This window comes from Cupressus sempervirens, chromosome 7 (genome assembly GCF_028749045.1).
Source record: "Cupressus sempervirens isolate cs-2001-9-10 chromosome 7, ASM2874904v1, whole genome shotgun sequence".
NCBI lineage: Eukaryota > Viridiplantae > Streptophyta > Pinopsida > Cupressales > Cupressaceae > Cupressus > Cupressus sempervirens.
This window is the reverse complement of record NC_143124.1, coordinates 707,986,744-707,991,941: the sequence shown is the minus strand read 5'-3', so window position 1 is coordinate 707,991,941 and position 5,198 is coordinate 707,986,744. Positions and strand designations below refer to the sequence as shown.

General features: G+C 34.3%; 1 pseudogene; it reads right to left on the bottom strand.

Annotated features, from left to right (window-relative positions):
• Positions 1-243: 243 nt before the first annotated feature.
• On the bottom strand, positions 244-3,049 carry LOC149549181 (protein TRIGALACTOSYLDIACYLGLYCEROL 3, chloroplastic pseudogene; annotated as a pseudogene).
• Positions 3,050-5,198: the final 2,149 nt, after the last annotated feature.

The following is a 5,198-nucleotide window of genomic DNA, read 5'->3' as shown; positions in this document are numbered from 1 at the left end:
TAAGCATCTATCAACTTTGGCTTTTGCTCTATTAACCATTTACATAACTCGACATCTATTTGGGAAATTCATTATTTTTCTATCGACATTAGTATTTATGGATATCATGTTTATGCTCTACAATCACCAAGTGACACTATCAATTTTGTGTTTAGATTGATCCTTGTTTTCATATTAGGTTTTCCATAAGATACAGATTACATGAAAAATATGAAAAGACTCCATCTGCACTACAATTTCTTTCTAGACTATTTGACCTTCATGAAGGAAAAGAAATCTATCTACTACCTGCCTTATTATGCTATGGTGATGGGTTACAACAATATATGAAGCAATCTTCCCAATTTTCCCCACTACATCACATCCTTTAATGTGGATAGAGTGGAAAAGATTCTCAACAATAGCAGAGGTAATCAGATCAAGACTAGCAGTCAATTCATCAAACATGACAACTTCAGGCTCAATTACATCACTGGAATCATCAAATATAATGGCCTATGCTAATGCCACTCTTTTCTTCATATCTATAGACAAATATAAAGGAAAATGATCCTCAACTCCCTTCAAACCCACAACTTTTAGGGAATCAGTAACAAGAGATGCTATTCTTTTAGGTAGCATATTAGACTGTTCATATAACATAAAGCCAACATTTTCATGAACTATGAGGGAATCAAAGAGAGATGCACTTTGAAATACCAAGCCAATCCACAAACCTGACATTTTGTTATTGCCAATTGAACCATCTTGCTTTTTCCCACAAATATAGACTTTACGATTATCTAGAGCAAGAAGGCCAGCTATGATTTTTAGGATAGTGGACTTTCTAGTACCAGATGGTCCAATTATACCAAAAAATTCTCCATATATAATCTATACTTTTGAATGGTGAAACTAAATCTCAAACTTGAACTTGAACTCAAATTATTAATCTATAGGCCCACACTTTGAAACTTTCAGCCATGTATCTTGAACTTGGAACCTTGAAATTGGATTCGAGCTTAGTTTTGAACTTGGGCCATAGATCTCATGAATATTTGAACTAATGAATTGCACCCATAATAATTTCTCTGAACATAACTCTGAGTGTGACACTGAACTTTGGACTAGGTGCTTGGATCTGCATTTATGATCTTGCATGCCAAATTCAAACTGAGGTTCTTGAAAATTGAAACTTGGTCTTGAAGTTGGACTCGAACTTGAAGTTGAAGTTCTGAATTTGATGGTTCAACTTCAACATATCTTCACAATTATATCTTTTTTGCAGTCATAGTTCATAAACTATCATTAGCAATTAAAAACCAACCAAAATTTACTTTGCAGAGTTAGTTTGGAAGTTTAAAATGTGGGTGCTAAAAGTAGGATAACAATTAGCTCTGATTAGGGATATGGGTGGTAAAGGACACAAAGAATCCAACAATTTGTGGTATAGACCAGTGCCTAGCCATTGGGCAACAGACTCATGGGGTAGAGAACAAAGGGAGCTACTTGTAGAGAGAGAATATGGGACAACACCAAAATAATGAAAGCAACCAACAACAAAACACTCAAACAACTACAATAAACACCATCAAAAATAGAGAGTAGCAAGATTTACAAATGTACATAGGTGAGAAGAACTCATGATAGGGTCCAAGTTGAGGAAAAACTTACATGAAGCCATTCACTAGCTGTGAGAAGAAAGAACCTTTCCTAAAAAGCGAGTTGTTCTGGCATGGAGCTACCCAACACTTCCATTTGGAAAACTCATCTTCTTGGTATTTTAGACTAATCATGCATAGAAACCTTATCCACTGATCATCTTGTCCAAAGAGCCACATCTCATCATAAAATTCTGAGTTTTCCTGGACACTGCAAAGAATTTTCAACTTCTTTTCCAACAATCCACTGAAACAAAAAAATTTCAAAAATTTTCAAACTAGGTATTATGCTATTTTTAGCATATATACCCTTGGGATTAGCATACAAAAGAGGCTTTTCAGAATTGAAAATAGCTTCAAGATAGGAGTGAGCATTTTTAAGCATAGGGTTAATCTCAAACATGATCAATCCATCATCCTTTGCTACTAATAAGTCTGAAAACTCTTTATCTAAATTAGAGGAGTTTGAAAGGCTCATACCTAGAGTTTTCATGAGAGAAATTCCTTCCTTGTTTGCTGAGAGTAAGTAGGACAACACTTCTTCACTGTGATATAATGTGTTTGCTGAAACCTTCAATGGTCTTTGTGGCTTTTCATGTAGTACATTTGCTTCAGCATTCTCTATGCCAAAGGGAAATAAATAATCTTTCCCACTCGAAGGTGATTCTTGCATTTGGAAAAGAGAGTTTTCTCTAACAATGATATCTTCGTGGAACCCTATTGGTAGATATAGTGGGTTAAGCTTATTCCAAGTGCACTTATCATCTAGCTCTTCAAATGTGGTTTTTGTCTCACTTGTTGATCCATTAATTATTTGGAGAGTATCTTCTTTATTTGACCATGTGAGAGGTTCTCCCATATGGGAACCTTTGTTGTCACAAGTGAGTGTGATTGCCTTTGATTCATGAAGATTGTCTAGTTGGGGTCTAACCTTAGGCTACAAATCAACATTTGAACACCTTATAGGAGTACAAAAGTCCTCTTGTGTGTCAATTCATGAGCATTCCTTTTGAGAAGAAGGGAAATGAAATAAAAAGGCTTCATATTGTACCTCTCCATCACCTTGAAAGATGTCTTTCACTCCTTCTTCATGAATCCTTTCCATTGTCATACTGATTTGGCATGCTTTCTTGATTGATGCTGATGGCTGAAACTACATTAGTAGGTTCAAAAGAAAAAGATCCAAGGATGGGGTGAGATGTATTCATTGATAAGCTTACATTCAACTCTTCTTCAACCAGCTCTTCCTCTACAAAGGGATTACTTAAGTCATCCAATTTGGAATGATCTTTATCATCTTCAATGTGTGAACAACAACTTTTTGTTATATTAGAAGAATTATTTTCTTCGGGTGTGACTTCTTGAGAATCCTCATCATCATATTTGACATGCAAGTGATATGATCCCATCGTATCGTAAGGATTGCTTTCAAATGAAGGAGGTATTACCAAGTCCTCTACACTGAAAATTGATGTAATTTGACAATCCAAAATAGAGGGTGTTGGTTTTACTTTTTTAAAGATGAGCCTTCTCATCTTGGGTTTTGCCTCTAGATGATATTGTTGTTCATAGAGACAAACTCTTTTTAGTGATAGCCTATCACAACCATCAATTGATGGCTCAGACTTATCACATGTAGGCTCATCTATTAATTTCAAATCTAGACTAGAGAATTTTGAAATGTTTTCTTGTTGAAACCAACTAGATAAAAATAAATAATCTTCAATTCTTATAGCTTCTTGCTTCATGATTTCAAAGTCACATACCTTACTTCTTTTGAGATGAAATCAGACTTCTAGATGTAATGTTGTAATAAAGATTGACAATAGGTTATCTTGGTTGGGCTAGTCAACTTGAGGAATCTTTGTCAAGGTTCATGTGAATTGATCCACAAAGCTTCTTATCTCTTCATTTTCTCCTTTCTGAATCTTGAAGAGTTGGCATAATAGGTTGCCCACATTAACTGCTAGTTTGAATCTTGCAAGGAGTTTATTTTCTAGCACACTCTAGCCAATGATGCACCCATCTTCCAAATACTGAAACCAAACAATAGCATCATCAACAAGAGATTTAACAAATAGATGAACAAACACATCTTCTTCTAAAATTCCAAGAATCCCACATGCTATTTTGAATGCTAAAATGTGGCTATCCAAATCTTGATCACTTCTTCCAGCGTACTCAAGAAAATATTTCTTTGATCCAGTGGGCATGAGTGTAAAATGAGGTAGACCAAAAGGACCAAAATGTGGCTGACATGACTAAGTCATAGCCAAGGCCATGATTATACTAGGCTTCTTTTACCAAAAAGATTGGAGTTTCCAACCTCCATCCTCTGGGAGGTAACCTTTAGATATCCAAGGAAAGGAAATCACTGGAACTTCACTTTCTTTCCCCAGTAGAGTCACCAAAAATTGTTAGTATACAATTTTTTCCTTCGAATAGAAATGCAAACAATGACTCAATATGTTTCAAAAGAAGAACAAAATGCACTAACAATTGGATAGATTATCATTTGATTGATTATATTCTTTTGAATTGAGAGGTATAGCTCCCTCATCAAAGATATTTAATGAATGTGATATTTGGTTATGTTTTTAACCTGAAGACATGAATGGTTTTTTAGACATTCATCCATTAATATGGAATAAATGTGATTAATAGATTGCTAAACTAGAAATGAATGAAAAACTAGTAAACAGCCACAAGACAATCTACCATGTTTTCATATTATAGAGAAAATTAAGAGAGAGAGAGAGAGAGAAAGCTGTAAAAATATTTATGCAAAAGTGTGAATACATAACCACAAGACTACATATATCACATCTGACATAGTAATAAAGAACTACATCTAAAATAGAAATAAAAGGACTCAGAATCCTTCCAGATTAGAAACACAAATGTATATGACTGCAAAATCAAACACACTTATGTCTCTCTTTATTTCAAAAGCATGATAAAACAATAATAATATTGTTCAATCCCCTTATTACAGTCAATCTGCATAAAGAGAAACTATTTCCCCTGTTACAAAATAGAAATATCTTACTCCCACCTGAAAAAAGAAGAAAACCCGACATCTATACCCTCTTGTCCTTGGTTAATCTTGTTTTCATTTTCTCTACTAACTTCCCTCATAACTGATTCTTGGTAATAACTAATTTCCTCAACTTTAATTATTTTCTAAACGACCTATATTTGCAAAGCTCTTCTTAATTACAATCTTTTTCCCACATATCATTGTGTTAAATTATAATTTTATAATTCACTTAGGACCAGCTATCAAGTGGTAAATAGTGGGTTGTTGTTTGTCACAAAGAACCTTCAGTGAATCAATAAAATGCCCCTTTAACTATTTTTAAAGGAACATGCAATTTCCATTGCCAGCTTTTTCCCATTAGATTAGTGTGATGTGTCTAGCAAAATACAAATTTATTGGCACAAGCCAAACTAGGAGTTGTTTCCATACACTTGTGGCTTTCAATGCCATAGAATTAATGCTTATAGTAGCCACCTCGGTCATGTAACTATGACTTGGTCTATCTACACAATTCAACT